This window comes from Symsagittifera roscoffensis, chromosome 5 (genome assembly GCF_963678635.1).
Source record: "Symsagittifera roscoffensis chromosome 5, txSymRosc1.1, whole genome shotgun sequence".
NCBI classification, from domain to species: domain Eukaryota; kingdom Metazoa; phylum Xenacoelomorpha; order Acoela; family Convolutidae; genus Symsagittifera; species Symsagittifera roscoffensis.
This window is the reverse complement of record NC_087066.1, coordinates 22793070-22810968: the sequence shown is the minus strand read 5'-3', so window position 1 is coordinate 22810968 and position 17899 is coordinate 22793070. Positions and strand designations below refer to the sequence as shown.

Here is a 17899-nt window from a genome sequence, read left to right as displayed (position 1 = left end):
GAACGCAGAGGTCATTCGGAACTTCACGCGGCTTGCGTTACAGCACTAGTTTATCATGGCAAGCTAGCCAACAGAACATAGCCAATCGAAGACTAGAAAAGAGTTAAGAACGCAAGTAAACATACAAAAACACTGTGCCAGTCGGTCATATTTGGAAGTTTGACCTTGAGAGAGGCAAAAAGCACTTAATTTTGGAGTGAAGTTTAATTTTTCAAAATTTCGAATGGAACCTGTCATGCACGATTTTCTCGCGATAACTGAAAATCAGAAAAGAGAAGTCAGAACGATCGAGTGACAATCGCGGGAAAGTTGCTAGAAAAATCAGTGGGAAATTGCTATTCGCAATTTCAGTAGCAATAATAATCGAGAGTAGAGCTGTCCCATCTAAAACAGAGACGAGCGCATTCCCACGAACTGGATTGTTGTGATTGGAGTATTATTCTAAACTGGACTAGAGTGAACCTTCGGTGGAAAGGTGGACAGCTAGAGTGTCCCAATGGTTCACGAGAACTTACAGTCTAGAGTAAAAACTTGTTCTTGTTATTAAAACTGACTAACATTAAACTCATTTTAGTTACTTTATTGATTCTTGAGTTGCTCACCGACTTATTTACTTCCTGGTTCTTGAGCGTGCTACAATGTGAGTACTAATTTAAATTTCTAGAGTGTGTTTTATAATTGTTATGTTGAGGTAAGGCGAGTTTTAGGTTGATCCATCTGAAATGGATCAAAGTTCCACTGTCTGATAAAAAGTAACTTAACGGATTGTTCCAACCCGGTTTTTAACGGCGTTCATGTATTTTGGGTATCTAGAGACCTAAGTATGGGGACGTTTCTAATTCTAGAGTGGGGGGATATTTTAGTAGTAGCCTTTAAGCTGTAACGGGTCGTAGTCTCATGTCACAAGCGAACCGAATTGGCTCCGACTGATTTGAGGTACAAAAACACAAGAGATAGTGTCCCTGACTCTTGAGCCAATGGTTATAGGGCCTATTTTTCTTAAGCCTCATGTGTGACTGCAGTAGACGAATGTTACATAGTGTTTTTATGGCGCTCCTGGGTGTTTACGACATCAAGACTACGGAGTCGAACCCACTTGAGACAGCTTCGGGCTGAATGCCCATTCTAGAGTACCGGCGGTACGGTTCGACAGGAACGTGCAAACCTTCCGGTTGTACCGTGATAGTTTTTTAAGAAAACTCAAGAAAACTTCCTGGTACGCTCTCCGAACGAGGCTTAGCTAACCGAGTAAAGGGGGGCAACTAGGGGGACAAAAACACGAGCAAAAAGACAAAAAGCGAAACAAAAACCATAAAACGAAAAAAGACAGTGAATTTGACACCAGATTAGTTGGATCAAACCTTTATATTAATTAAATAGTATACCCATACTGTTTTACAAGTTCGATCGTTTCGATCAACCTAGCAATTTAACCCAGTAACCTCAATAAAGTGCCCGAGTGTGGGGCGTTGTCAAGGGTTTTTAGATAGCTTGGAACTTAGCTGGACAACAAGGAGACTTGACTGGAAGAGGTGACCAGCCGAGTGGGAAAGTGGTTCAGGAGCACTTGAGCTGAACCAATAGGAGACTTGACTGGAAGAGGTGACCAGCCGAGTGGGAAAGTGGTTCAGGAGCACTTGAGCTGAACCAATAGGAGACTGGACTGGAAGAGGTGACCAGTCGAGTGGGAAAGTAGCCAAGAGGGATTTGGCAGTTCTCGAGTTCTCAAGTTGGGCAGAACGGGTATCGTTAAAACTCATACTACATTATAGGAAATAAGTGTAAAATTGGATAAGCGATATCCCCCGGTTTTGAGAAACGTTTTTACTTGAGCAGGCCTGGAGACAGGTCTACGGTTTTCTCTTGAGAGGTTTAGCACCCGGCGCTTAAGGTGATTTTAGGTTTAAGAAGGGGGGCTAAAAAGGGGGGAGGTTAGAAGGGGGCTGGTTAAGTTAGAGGTTGGCGGTTGTAAATTGTAAAAAGGGGGGAAATTAGAGTAACTAATTGGTCGACATCGTTGATTTAGTTACATTAGTCATTTACACGCGTTGGTCATAGGAAACGGATATCCAAAATTGGAATTAGGTTAAGGTAGGTACCCTGGTCGGATCGGTAGGGGGAAACGGACATAGACAGTTTTTGTGATACCCCATAAGATCGCTAGCAGGGGGGAAGGAAACGCGTGGCAATTAGGTACCAGACATTTTTTCGATAGAAGGTAGACATTTGTCACCTTTGAATTTTAGGTGGGCTCATCTTTCCGTTTTTATTACTTTTTCTGGATTGGATTTTTTGTTGCATTTTGGGGTGGATTTGTGTTTAGTTTGCATACGAACAGGTGATCACAAGATACCTGCGCACAGGTTTTGGTCTCAAGTTGCTTGGAACATTGAAATAGAGGTAACTAAAAAGAAATAAGAAAAAAGGGAGGTCAGCATTTGGCTCTTAAGAGAGGGTTTTTGGGGAAATTTTACTAGAGCTTGAGTGGTGGTACAAGGTACAGTGAATCAAGAAGTCCCCATAACAAAGAAGAGAGAAGCCCCACCGCTCAGACACTTGTCAACAGCCTTAGAACAGTGCCAAAGAAGTCCTGGGACAGTGTTGGACCAGAACAGTCTTGATACAGTCTTGGGACAGTGGTCTTGGGACAGTGGGCTTGGGACAGGGTCTTGGGACAGTGGTCTTGGGACAGTGGTCTTGGGACAGGGTCTTGGGACAGTGGTCTTGGGACAGTGGTCTTGGGACAGTGGTCTTGGGACAGTGGTCTTGGGACAGTGGTCTTGGGACAGTGGTCTTGGGACAGTGGTCTTGGGACAGTGGTCTTGGGACAAGGGTCTTGGGACAGTGGTCTTGGGACAAGGGTCTTGGGACAGGGTCTTGGGATATAATCTTGGGACAAGGGTCTTGGGACAGTAGTCTTGGGACACTAGCCTTGGGATAGTAGTCTTGGGACAGTAGTCTTGGGACACTAGCCTTGGGACAGTAGTCTTGGGACACTAGCCTTTGGACACTAGCCTTGGGACAGTAGTCTTGGGACACTAGCCTTGGGACACTAGCCTTGGGACAGTAGTCTTGGGACACTAGCCTTGGGACACTAGCCTTGGGACACTAGCCTTGGGACAGTAGCCTTGGGACAGTAGTCTTGGGACACTAGCCTTGGGACACTAGCCTTGGGACAGTAGTCTTGGGACACTAGCCTTGGGACAGTAGTCTTGGGACACTAGCCTTGGGACAGTAGTCTTGGGACACTAGCCTTGGGACACTAGCCTTGGGACAGTAGTCCTGGGACACTAGCCTTGGGACACTAGCCTTGGGACAGTTGTCTTGGGACACTAGCCTTGGGACACTAGCCTTGGGACACTACTCTCAGGTCAGGGGTCTTGGGACACTGACGGAGTACTGGGACATTACCGAACAGTCTTGGGACAGTAAAAGGAAGCCTGGGACGGTACGAAGAAGAGTAGGGACGGTAACTGGAAGTCTGAGGACAGTATAAAAATTGAAGTAAAATTACAACTGGAATTTTAGAGAACTGGAACAAGGTTTTTATCACGTTGTATATTTTCTTTTAAGAATTTGTTTCCACAAAATTTTTTATTCTTAGAATAGAATTGTATATAAAATAATATTGTAAATAAGAGCAATTGTAAATAGAAATAATGAGATGGAGTAGGGTACCGGTGCTTGAAAAAAGGTCAAGTGGATCAAACACGAAATATAACTCGTCGCTGCGTGGAACAACATCAAGGGGCCCAGGCAAAACAAGAAATAACTTTTCAGTTAGCATGGTCAGCACGAGGAGTGGCACCGAGAGCAAGACGCGAGAAGATGCGAGGGAAAAAGAGGTGGAGCCTACAATCGAAATCGACCTAGAGACACCAGACCAGAGCGAAGATGAACTAGAGAAAAAGACGACGGAGTCAACTCCAATGCCCAATGCAGAAGAACCAAACCCGAAACCCATAGAGTTCTCACCAATAGACGATGTGGAAGACGCAATAGGCAACACCGAAGAAACGGTGAAAGAAGACTCTCAAGTAAAAAAGACATCTTTTACAGAAAGGTTGGCGATGATGGTCGGAATAAAAACGAAAGAGAACGTGACTGAGGAACCAAAAGCTGAAAGAGCACGAACATTTGGGACAGTGAGCACGAAGACGACAGAAGCCAATCCGAGAGAGGAACAAACTAAAGCAGAAGCAACGGCCGAAGAAAGACCAACGGCTGACCATGAAGAGGCTACTCTTGAGCTAGGTGACTTGATGGCAAAACTGAATCAGATCGACAAAAAGCTGAAGCACAGCGAAGAGGACAGAGAAGTGATAAGAAAAGAATTAAGATACAACAAACACGAGTATCTGGATAGTTATTTTAACCTGGCTAAGGCAACAGACGAGAGACTCAAGGAGATGACAGATAAGGTAGAAGCCACCAATAAAGAACGAGAAGGGAACATCAAAAAAGATTTGCAACAGTTGAAAAACCGATATGATGATGTCAACAGCCAAATAGGTAGCCTGGAAAAGAGGCTGGACACAATGAGCAAGAATCAGGCCGAAAGTTCAGGTGCAATACAGACGAAATTGGATGCAATCTTGAGAAATTCTACCTCACAAGAAAGACCGGCAGCGGATCGCACGCAAGGCACCAGAGTTGACTTTGTGGAACCACAAAGGGGCAAGCGGCAATCGACACCGTTGCCCTTAACCCGGAATACGGTGAGCATAGCACCAACGGCTGATAAAACAATCATGAAAAGTGGGAATTCAAACACAACGAGTGGTCCGGGGGACTCAACAGCTAGCAGCAACGCAGGTCCGGATGCCATGACATGGGCAAGCACTTGGGAGATGATGAACAGGACTCTAGAGGCCTTCGCCACGAGGAACACTAACTCGAGCGATAGGAGAGACGGAAAATCAAGGAAAACTTTCAAGAAGCCAAAAGAATTCAAAGACGACTCAGATGGATGCATTGACACGTGGGTGGAAGTGATGAGATTACATCTGGAACAAGATAACTTAAATGATGAAAGGCAAGCATGCACAGCCATACTCAGTAACCTGGAAGGCACGGCATTGAAATGCGTGGTTGCAAAGAAAGAAGAAGAACGCGATACCGCGGACAAGATCTTCGAGATATTGCTGAATCGATTCGGGTCAGGCATGAAGGGTCACCAAGCGATAATGCGATTTGAAAAGAGAAGGCAGAGGGACGACGAGTCAATAGATCGGTTCCTAGATGATCTCGAGAGCTTGAGAAGAAGGAGTGACCCAGAGGAGTCGACAAACAGAAGAAACTTTAGCATTGCCTCGAAGTTTATTGATGGGGTAAAAAGTGACGACTTAAGGACAATGTTAGCAACATACTATACATTGTCGAAAGACAGCGCACCAACCCCAGAAGAAATGAGACAGAAATCGAGGGAATACATGCTGATGAAACCCAAGAAATACTCATATACAGAAAACAGGAACACGCAAGGGGGAAGCCAACCCCAGAGGTCGTCATGGTACAAGCCTAGAGATGACATGGACAAGCGCAGATCATGCGCGAACTGCGGGTCGGCGGATCACCACGTGGCTGACTGCACAACATACAAACAAGGCATGAAGAGTCTAGGATATGCACCAGATGAGGAGGACATGAGCCAGATGGAGGAACACGAGTACTATAGTGGCTTAATCATCAAGATAGGCGCAAGATGCTTCTTCTGTAACCAGGAGGGGCACTTCAGAATGGATTGTCCCTTGTTCTGGGAAGCGGTCAAGGACCAGAGTCACCCCAAACATAAGTTGGCATTAGCGGCAGTGTAGAATCAGCGGAATAGACAAAACGAGTTTGAATCTAGGAACTTAGGAGCACCAAGCACGGAATTGCCGACGAAAACAGTGAAAGCTGTAACACATGTTAATGGTGCGATAGAGTCCGCGGCTGGGAACTCGCTAGAGATAAACTATGAGAAAGCGGCGACGGAAGCAATTGCCAAAGTAAAACAGGATCTGGCTGCGAAAGAAATAGAGCAACGACTAAAGCTGGAGATCGAAAGACAGAATTTCAACGAAGCATTAACCGGATCGAACCAAACACCAGAGGCTGTACCGGGCTCAACAAAGACGGGGAATTGTAACACTGTAAAAATGGTGACGGGAAAGCCATTCGGCATATCGAAAATTGGGGCTAGAATAATGTCGATAATCACAGTGGGCGGCCACGAGGTAACCAGAAACTTGAGCGAACCGAGCGACCAGACGATAATGCACATTGACGTGTACGCAGATTACTTGAGCTGTATAAGCCCACAAACGACTTCTAGAGCCTTGAGAGCACTACTCATGAGAGGGGGCAGCAAGTCGGTACGTGTTGATAGCAGATATACTGAAGCTTATGGTCCACACGAGGTGATGCTAAATATAGATGGGATTAACATCTATACCAAGACGATGATAACATGTGACGAAGACCTAATTGGACAAATCTACGTAGGGAAAGAAGAATTGAAAGTGAGATCGATTGGACACTGCGCCATGCTTGAAGAAGATGCAATGCACATCGGGACGGAGGCAGATGTGACAGGGCACGTGGTGGATATAAGTGGCAAAAAGACTCAGTTGCGTGGGTTGCTTGACACGGGAGCAGTCTTGAGCGTCATACCAATCGAAACTTGGGAGAGGATGGGCTTTGACAAAGGTGACTTGATAGACTCGAGAATACGGCTGTCGGCTGCAAACAAAGGGGCCCTTCGGGTGCTGGGCAGGACGCCGATAATAGCCCTCAATTTGGGGGAACGTAACCTGTGGATGAGCTTTATCGTGGTAGAAAACCTAGATGAATCTGACCAATTCATTTTGGGCAGAGACTTCATCAGGAATTTCGACGTAACGCTTGATCTAAATAACGCAATGTTCAGGATACGGAACCCGGATAGGAGGTACGCAATCAAACCGGTAAATTTAATAATGGCAAATGAAAACAAAGCACCGGTATTCTTGAGTAGGAGGGTGAGGCTAAAAGCTAATGAAGCGGCAATCGTAAGTCTGAGGATGAAAAATTACAATGAACTAAGTGACAACAAGCAAGTGTGCATAGTTCCGAATCCTAATAGTCAAAGTGCTGCTGTTTTAGGAAGATCATTTTCGATAACGAAGAGCGGCCTCTGCGTCAGTGTCTTGTTGAATACCCTTGATATACCGATCACGATACAGAGAGGGAGGAAACTGGGATATGCTTTACCGGTTAAAACTCGATATGAAACAATTGAGAACTCAAAACAAAATGAAGTTGTTGATTGCCCCAATCACAGGGACAAAATTTGTATCTTGAGACGATTGCAGAAAATAAAAGATTCTTCAGGTCTTATTAAATCACTTAAGTCAGAAACGGATGATGGTCTTTCGAGCTGTTCGAACTTTCCGGAGCGACCCACACTAGATGAAATGCAAAATGAAAAACCGGTCCTGCCGGAGATTGAACATTTGAGGGGCAAACTGAAAGATGAACAGCTCGAAGCCATCAAGGACGTACTAGAGCGGAACGAGGAAGTTTTTTCGAGGCATAAGGCGGATATCGGGTGTTGTAATTTCGTTGAGCATGAAATAGAACTTGAGGAAAACGCGGTACCACACAGGGAGGGGGCGAGGCGCATGACCCCACACAAATCGGACGCGTGTAGAAAAGAGATCGAGACGTTACTAGAGTATGACATGATAGAACCATCCAAGTCACCGTGGGCGTGTGGAGTAGTGATGGCCAAAAAGAAAGGCGACCAGTTGAGGTTTTGTTGTGACTTTCGATACCTGAACTCCGTCACGGTGAAGGATGCCTATCCCATACCTAGGATTGATGAGAGCCTCTCGAAGTTAGGTGATGCAAAATTTTTTACGACTCTTGATTTAGGCTCGGCCTTTTGGCAAGTACCACTAAGAAAGCAGGACAGGGACAAGACAGGGTTTGCCTGCGAGTTGGGTCTGTTTCAATGGAAACGGATGCCGTTTGGACTTTGCAATGCCACAGCCACGTTTCAGCGGTTGATGGCACACGCGCTGATAGGCGTAACGAAGAAGTATGGCAACCTGGTAATGTGCTACGTGGATGACGTGGTAATAGCGACGCAAACACTGGAAGACCACATTGAGAGACTAGACGAAGTGTTTGCATGCATGAAGAGGTCGGGGCTAAAGTGTAAACCATCAAAGTGCGAGATACTCAAGGACTCAATAAAATACTTGGGCAGGATGGTAGACAAGCACGGCATCAGACCTGATACGGACGCCGTGGAAGCAGTCCTGACCTGGAAATCACCGAAGACAGAGCACCAGTTGATGAGCTTCCTGGGTTTCGCTAACTATTATAGAGAGTTCATCAAAGGCTATGCAGACAAGGTATACCCGATGCAACAATTAATGAGACACAAGGGCAAGAAGTTCACGTGGAACAACGCAGCAGAAGAGTCATTCCAGAGGATAAAGAAAGAGCTATGTGAGGCACCAGTACTGGGTATGCCGACTGAGAAAGGGATGTACGTGCTGGACACGGATGCGTCGGTAGTCGCGATTTCTGGGATTCTCCACCAAGAACAAGAATGGAATGGGAAGACAGTCTTGAGACCAATAGCGTACGGGAGCAAAGTCCTGAGTGACACGGAAATGAAGTACGGAGCACCGAAAGCTGAGATGTTCGCGGTGGTTACCTTTGTCGAGAAATACAGGGCATACCTGGGCAGTGAGCCATTCAAGTTGCGAGTCGACAACAGAGCTCTGAGATGGCTGAAAACGTACTCAATGGACCAAAGTTACATTGGGAGGTGGATAGTTCGCCTAGACGGATACAACATGATAATTGAGCATAGAACGCGAGATAAACATCAGAATGCCAACAGCTTGAGTAAGAAGACGGAGTTTTATGAGAGACAAGAGCAAAGAGAAGCAAACAGACCTGAAGTCAAAGATGGCTTCTCATTCATGGACAAGGAAACGTACGACAGTCTTCCACTCACGAGATGGCTGGACAAGTCAGGCAAACCGATAGAAGATCATCCTGAATTGCCTAAAGAGCCTCCAGAGAAAACCATCTTGAGGAAGAGCAAGAGGATTCCGATTGAGATTATACTCAAGTCGAAGATCGTGAAGGAGACGCTCAAGGCAAAAGGCTATGATCTTAACCAGGTGGAAGCAGGAACTGCACAGATAGATGATGACTTAATGAGGTTGCTCGAGAAACTATCAGATGATAAGCCCGTGATCCAGGAGAAGGGTCAAGAGAAACCGGAATTCACTATACTTCGGAGAAAAGAGACGGTGAACGATACTGACTCATCAAGAGGAAGCGTCACTGACAGCAAAGATGTCGTGCGGTCACTAGTTGACAAAATCCCCGAAGACATTCTGGAGCAGACCAAGGTTAGGAAAAAGAAAGTGACGTTCAAGGAAGATACTGAACACCTGGGACTAGGTCAAGAGTCCGGGGAGTGTTCCAGGTTCACGGAAGAAGGAACCGGAGAAGGAAAATTGTCCGGGGAGCGTGAAGGATGGGATGAAGACTCAGATGAGAGCAGCGAAAACCAAGACAGTCTGTGCATGATACTGGCGGAAGAGAAGACAAGGCACCACGACAGGGAGTTACAGACGGATCCATCTTCAGGAAAATACAACATGGACATACAGGAGATGCGAGGTGGTGAGGAACTTGAGAAAATTGCGGTCGCAAGGAAACCATTCAGGGAACTATCATGAAACTCAAACATCAGAACGAATCTGGTGCAAGAAGATGATATGAAAATCATGAAAAGGATGATATGCGTGAAACTGAGTGATGACATCCACAACCCTGGGGAGATGAATGGACAAATCATGGCGCTAAAGGAGCATGTCAAGGCGAGATATAGGCTGTCAGACCTAATAAGAGCCCAGAAGAATGACAAAATGACAAGTAACCTCAACAAATGGATCCAGTCGGGGGTCAAGGAGAAGGGGGAACTTGAGGAAGACAGCTACAAGATCTTGAGCCAGTTCTACAAAGAAAAGAAAGACTTACTTTATCACACAGCTGAGGGGGTGGTAGCGTGCAAGAGGAGAGATAAGGAAAAGATATTACACAAACACAATCTCATCATACTACCACAGTTGTACCAGACGGAGGTGCTTTTCAGATCACACGACCAGATGGGCCACCAGGGGATAGACAAAGTACAACAAAGGATACTTCACAGGTTTGATTGGCCAGGAATGAGAAAAGCTTGCGAGAGATGGGTGAATGCCTGCCTGGCATGTCTCCAGGTAAAAGACCCAAGGAAGATGAAGTTTCCACTCAAGTCCGTTGAGAGCTCGGAGTTCAATGAAGTGGTGCAGATAGACCATCAAAAAATCTGCATGACAGAGTCGGGATACAACCAGATACTGGTTATAATAGATCACTTCACAAAGTTGGCGGAAGCGGTTCCGTGCCAGACAGCCTCGGCCGAAGAGACATGTGACCATCTGATAACGCATTGGATATCGCGGTATGGTTTTCCAATGACTTTCCAGTCGGACAACGGCAAAGCTTTTGTGGGGGACTTGACAAAAGAATTGATGAAGAGATCGCACATTGCTCAAGCACACTCTACGACCTATCATCCGCAGACCAATGGGTTGGTAGAGAGACAAAACAGGACACTGGTCAACATGTCAAGGGTGTACTGCTCAAGATACACGACGGACTGGGACAAATACCTGCCACAGGTAGTAGGAGCCTACAACAGTACACAGCACTCAACTACGGGCATCAGTCCTTTCATGATGTTGACGGGCAGGGAGAGAGCAATGCCTCTGACATTCTTTTACCCGGAATACGAGGGGAAAAGGACGTCGCCTCAGGCATACGTGAAAGAAGCGATCAAAAGACAACAGGAGTTGAACGAGCTATGCAGGAGGAACACGGCGCAAGCGCAAATGAGGCAACGCAGGAAATACGACGAAAAACTATTAAGAGCAAAGCCATATGAAGTGGGCCAATACGTGTGGGTCTTCCAAAATGTAATACCGCCCAAGGGAACAAAGAAACTACTCAAGAAGTGGAGGGGACCATTCATGATAACGGAGGTTCATCAACAAGGACGGTTCTATCGCTTGAGTACTGGGCGAGCGGCACATTATGAAAATCTGAAGCCTCACGTCCCGTCCCCAGAGGATTGGTGCATACCGAAGGACATGGAGGGTCTTGAGTACCTGGTGGTAGAGCCAGCGTGTGAAGTGAATGAGAAAGGTACTCGAGAGAAAAATGATGGTAATGAGAACTTGAGTTTGGACGACAATGAAGAGATAGGAGTGGGGTCTGATGCAGGATCATTTGTAGAAGAAGACTGGAACGACCCGGAGCAAGACGAGGTGCCGAAGTGGATGGAGCCGGATCGACCAACACCACCGGAAACCAGGACTGGCAATCGTAAACGCACCGGCATGAGGTACAACAGGTACGGGGATGACTTCTTGATCGATAAGATACAGCCAGACAATTTGGGCGAGGAGTTACTGAAGGCAGGCGAACTGGAAGCCGGAGAGGAATGGCAGGTCATTAATGATGGTGGTCATTATCCGCAGGATGATTATTCGACGCCAGAAGAAGAAACGGATCTCGAACAGAGTGAGATAGAGAGGAGGGAGAACACGAACTTGAGGATTCTAGAGTGGATGCGTGATGTCAAAGACGAGAGCCGCGAAGGACAAAGCATTCAGCAAGTCGATGTATCAGCAGCAAATTACATGAAGACAGAGGCCCCTCTTTTCGGATGGATGGCAACAGACAGGCCACTGGACATTCCTCAGGACAATTCAGACCCGACAACATCGACGGGGACGTCGATAAATATTTTTGTCCGGGGAGTGGGGGTAGGACTTACCCACACCGAAAATTTGATGATAAAGAAGCTCAAGGAAGTGAGAGAAACGAGCGAATTGGAACTGGAGGAAGAAGAGCCAGAGCCTACTATAGGTCGGAATTTCAAAACGAAATTCGAAATACCCAATGAATACTCGGAGAACATCATGATAACGGATAGCGACTTCATCCTGTCAAACAGGACCAGCGCGATCTGCATCACGGCGGACATGAGTTTCAAATCAAGATTGGAAGCTGACTTCAAAAGAGAATACCAGAATGTAGAGTTTCTGTTCAGACAGAGACCAGGACTGGGAGGGATGGCAGCGCTTCCACCGTCAGTGGCACAAGTCCCGGGCAAATATCTGTGCTTCCTAGTAACGAGGGTCAATGACAGGAACACAATCGATCCCGAACACGTGATATTGGCACTAACAAGATTACGAGACTTCATGATTGAAAGAGGGATAACAGAGGTCTCAATGCCGGTGTATGACCCAAACAGGGGCAAACTGAGCCCAAGGGAATTGTACGCTATCCTACATGTGGTCTTTGCAGAAACTGAGATAATGGTGTATCTTCATAAGAAGTACTACTTGAGCATCGCCTGAGTCGGGTACATGGGGGTATCGAGTAGGGTGTGAGCGAGGAGTCTTGAGTTAGGTACTGGGGTGCGGCGCAGGTAAAGGGATCTTAAGATATGATTGGCATGACAATTGAATTTTAAAAAAGAGTTAACGGTGCTAAAACATAAAATGAATCTGCATGCTTTTAAGGAAATTCCAATTGAATTGTTTTAAGTGATATGAGAATGATAAGATTTTAACCATACTGGTGAAAAGGGGGGCCTCTAGGTTAGGAATATGACATGTGAGGTTTTAATATGCTTTCTGTTTTCAGATCAAGTTTGAAAAACAAAGTTGAAAATCCAACTATACTCGAAGCGAGAAACAGAAAGGGAAATCTTGATTGAACTCGCGATAATCTGCACCTACAGCAAGTATTTCCAAGGGAACGTTTCTAGAGAATTCTTGAGCTGGGTAATACTTAAGTCGGTTTGGTAATTCTTGAGCTTGTTAACACATACCTATATACATCCCGAAGTCACGAAGAATGGCAGACCGATTCTGGAAATCCATGCCCGCGGCCCTGAAGAAGCCCACTCTTGATGAGCTGTACAGACGCCTGAGGGACTTGGACCACACCCAAATAGACGAGAGAATGGCGGTGATGCTGAATGCCATCCTCCAGTTGGAGGACCAGGGTGAGTGCAGGGAGTCTGCAACGGAGGCTGTCTTGATGATCGGGTACACCACCGAGGGTATATCAAACCAAGAACAGACCAGATGGTTGTCTTGGAATGTGGATAGAGGAGTAAGGGGCTTTGACTTGGCAAGGAATCCTGGCCTGAGTAACAACACTGAATATGGCGCAGGGGAGTTCCCACTACCGACTAGGCCAACAGCAAGATCTACAAGCGAGGGCTCGAGTAGGGTGCCGTCGATGACGCGAGCGCAACAGACGACCGAGGCATATCCGGATCTGGGTGTTCTTAAGAAAGAGCTCGAGAAGGCGCAGAAGGAAAGGAACAAGGCGAACCTCGATCGGGATCAGGCGAAGCTGGATCGGGAGAAGATTCAGCTGGAGAGAGACCAGGCAGTCAACGAGCGAGATCAGACTCTGAGGTTACTTGAGGTGCTAAAAGTTGAACATCAGCAGGAACTAAGGGTACGGAAGAGCGCCGCGAATCGTGATCAACTGAAGTCGGAGTTGGAGAGAATAGAACAGCGACAACGTGAGCTTGACGCACAGAAGGGAGCCAGGCCAAAGGAGCGAGTGGTGACCAGCTCGAGGCCAGAGTCGCGCATGGAGGTGGATGAAGCTCCTAGGGCAAGAGGACGGTTCAACCTTGACCGCGAGGCCAGAGAACACATGAGTGAAGGGTTGGAAGTCTGGATACCGAATGACGCGACGCCTTCCTTGCGTGGCCTAGAGACACAACCTGTACGTCCACTAATGGATGTGGTGCTGCCGGGATATACCCCAACCTCGACCTCGAGCGACAGTCAGGTGAGTGGCGGCTCATCGCGCCTGAAAGAGCTAGGCGAGAAATTACAACAGAAAAACCGTGAAAAATCGGCAAGACCGGAGCTTCCCCCAACTTGGAGGGAACAGCCGGTCAGGAGCGTCGTGATCTCGAGTTATAAGAGAAATACAGAGGGAAGGTACCACAGGCACAATCGACTGGATTGGAGTGCGGAACAGGGAGCCAGGAGGGACTGCTTCCATGATGCAGCCTGGGTGGAGTATCTCGCGCCACCTCGTGTGCCAGAGGGTGCAGTTCACCTAATCATAGGGGACAGCCTGGTGCGGGTGTTGACCCGGATCCAGTCGCATTGGCAGACAGGAATCTTGAGTTTCGCTGGAGCCGCCACGCCACAGATGTTGGCAACCCTGGACATGCTAGGGATGACTAAAGTATACACGGTGACCCTGATGATCGGGACAAACGATGTGTCAAGGGGAGAAGCGAGGAAAATAATGAGGCTGTACGACAAGATGAGCTGCCTTCTTGAGGAGCTGAGGATCCAGATGGACCCCATCCTGCTGACAGTATGTACGGTCCCCTACAACATGATGTTTGATCAGCACGCCTTGGAGATGAACGAGAAGGTGCGGAACCTAAACAAGGTGATCCGAGATATCCATCGCAAGAGTGTGCTCCCTGTCAGACTGTTGAACGTGGCAGAGCGCATGGAGAAAGAGGGATTCCCTGAAGACACCTCCAATGATGGAATCCATTTCGATAAGCCACGGGGAGCAGAGTGGCTAAACGACGTCTTCCAGGAACACATAAACACGCTAGAGTCGGATCTGCTAGAGACAGCCCAATTTACCTTAGGACCACCTCCGAACCCACCATTCCTTGCCTCAAGGGCCTTGTCTGGTCGCTTGGGAACGAGAGTTGACGCTAGAGACGGTTCGAGGAGCATCCAGACCCGATTGCAGAGTGCCACGCCAATGGAATCTGAGGAGGTGATGTCATCAACACCTCCAGGCTCGGCGATGTCCTCAGTGGTAGTGGCAGAGAGCAAGCGGGAAAAGAGGTCTATGGAGACCGCTCGCTTGAGATATCCTGAGAAGGTGAAAGAACTGGACCTAGAGAGTTTGGAATGCAGGCGAGAATTGGCGGAAACCCTGGGGATTGAACGAGTGTCGCACGAGGATTTGAATAGACATCATTGCGTGGACTGGTTGAAAGCTCATGAAGCGCACTTCTCGAGAACAAAATTGATGGAGACCACAGACCTGACTGGAATTCCCACAAAAGCGATCATGGGACCCATTAACTACCGACCTCTCAAGCTGCTGGGGAGTCTTGGACTTATAACAGAACCTCCCAAGCACCGAACGAGCATCGCCAGGGTCAGGTTGGCGACCCCGGCACAGTTGAAAGTGGTGGACAAGCTACTCAATCCAGGATCGATGGAATTGCCGGATGCCGCTTACGAAGGCTCGAAATTGGCGGAAGATCCCAGGTACGGGAAGCCCTGTGGCAGCACCCAGCTGGCCAAAACCCTGGCAGTTTTTGATAGAGCAGATCCAGCTGCTGCGAGAGTAGTCATTGTGGCGGGGTCGGACTTCGAAGGAACGTCTCCCAAGTTGTTCTGGCCGGAGACCCTGATATACTCTTTGCCAGGAGCTGAATTAAACCAGATGTTAACTCTGGTGGTGGCAATAAAGTCAGAGATGCCCTGTGAACCTGAGCTGCTATTGTTTGCAGGAATGAATGATCACCTGCACGCGGTGGGACTTCTTGAGCAATTGAAGGGCGATGAAAATCCGCCATCGAGGAAGATATGGGAAGCCATTCAGGTGTTGTTTGCGGCGATGAATGAAGTACAAGAGAATGTTGTCTCGAGATTTGGGTCCAAGACGAAGGTGGTGTTTACCACATCCCCTGGATACGCGAACATGCCACCCGCCCTACAATTCGTGTACGCGGTCTTGATCCTGATAGCAGAAGGGAATGAATGGCGGATTCTAATGGCAGCCCCCAATCGGGAGTTGGAGCCATCGAACCTGAGGCTTCGCAAGTCAGAATTGGCGGCGGCATGGGCGGACATATCTCATGCACTGAGGGGCTTTTATGGACTAGCCGACATCCTGATCGTATTAGATGAGGTGCTCTTGCTAGAGATATCGAACTTTGCCAGGCAACTCAAGTTCAACCCAGTCATCAGAGACGATCACCCGGCGATAAGCCAATTGACGGCCAGGTTGTGGTTTCGGAGTATGGACGTGAAGATCACAAACTCCACCAGCAAGTCTAGAGTTCCCAGTAACGAGAGAAGAAATGTGGCCGAGACGGAGAAGCAATTAGAATCGATGAAATATCGATTGACTCAAGAGAATGGCTGGTGGCCATTCTTGACACCAAGGCTGGAGAACGCCACGAACAAGACGAGGGAGGAAGCACCACCCCTCGTGAAACAAGTCTGGAGTTTTCTGGAGAAACAACTGGAGCTGGCCGAAACAAGAGACATGACGGTGGCTAGATTTGTCTCGGCCGCCAATGAAGTGACGATTGGAGGGTTCTGGAGAGAGCACGCCAAGGGTGAATTGAGGACTAGGAGGGATTATGAGGTTCTCAAGTTCTTGAGTCCTTGCTGGGAGAAGGAATTCACGGCAGGAATGTTCGGCACCACGGCGACTATCTTTGGAGCCTTCGTGCAGGAGATACTGGGCATGCCCATCAGTCTGCTCTTGGCTTTGTATTTGGTTTACCCCAGATACTTGTTCAACATGGGCCCAGCATACATGTTTAGTCGAGGAGTGGAGACACTTCGAGTCGATGGGTACCTGGCACTATTACTCTTAACCCATGGGGAATTGGTGTCGTTTCATCGATTAATGGAATATGGAGAGCCTCTGTCTATGGGGAGAGTCCACTCGAGCATTGAAACCAGCTCCTACAAGTGTGCCGCAGGGTTGAAGACGTTGTTAGTGCAATACCTCATGATGCAGAATCGGCACATGACGGGTGAAGATGAGAATCCAACCTCGAGAGAAGAATGGAAGAAGACGAATAGAGGGATGCCTCTGCTGACGGACCTTTGCCTGGCAATGAGGTCGGACCCAATGGGAATAATCCGGGGCCTAGAGGATGTGGTGACCTGCATTTATGGTCCAGCAGTGACGTACGCGTTCCCAGACCCCCTGGTGACAACGTATCGTCACTCTGTAACGCACTTGAGTCTTATCAGTATACTGGATGGGACGGCGTTAAATTGGTGTCAGCAGGAGGTGCTCAGAGGGCGAATGAGCAACACGGTACTCTTTGGAAAGGTGAAAGATGCCGAGCTAATAGTGTGCAACTTCAGGGGGCAAATGCAATGTAGAATGGGAGGCAAGCGAGAGGGTCCCATCGAAATGTATCCCAAATTCTGGAACTTGAACCCATTGACAGCAGACGGACGAGAAATCTTGAGAATTCCTGCCTGGAAGGAGTGCTTCGCACTGGTGAAGAGGGAGCTGGAGACCATAATGGAGAAAGAAATCCTCCCAGCCACCATGCCTGAGTTCCCAATAGTCAGGAGGATGACCTTAGGAATGAACAGTCCCTTGGTATTTCCCTCCATAATGGCGAGGATGACGACGGAGGAAATGCAGAAGGATTTCACTGATGGCTGGGACCCCCTGTTCATCGGCTACACGGCGGCGGTCTACTTCCATACTAGCGAGGCGAAGGTAAATTCGTGGACGACGCGAGCGAAAAAGATGAGAGGTTCGCAGCCCCCCGGATATGAGGTGCGAAAGGTCTTGAGAGCTCTGGAGCAGGAGGGACTTGAGAACATGCTACCCATATGGGATGATGGCAGGATGATCGTGATGGAGGGGCACGTCGCATTGGTGGACGACATGAAATTTGCAACGAGAAAATACAGGGCACCCTATGGCTTAGAACAGGTGGAGGTGAGACAGGAGGGAAAAGAACTAGATGCAGCAGGTCAACTGCACGTAGCCCTGACGGAGTACAAGAAAT

At 47.9% G+C, this 17899-nt stretch overlaps 2 protein-coding genes across 4 annotated transcripts in view; one reads left to right on the top strand and one right to left on the bottom strand.

The window, feature by feature from the left end:
* The window catches only part of LOC134845631 (metal transporter nramp1 homolog), a 505909-nt gene that overhangs the window by 293628 nt on the left and 194382 nt on the right, over nt 1-17899 (top strand). The window lies entirely within an intron of this gene.
* The window catches only part of LOC134845635 (dynein regulatory complex protein 8-like), a 302647-nt gene that overhangs the window by 171738 nt on the left and 113010 nt on the right, over nt 1-17899 (bottom strand). The window lies entirely within an intron of this gene.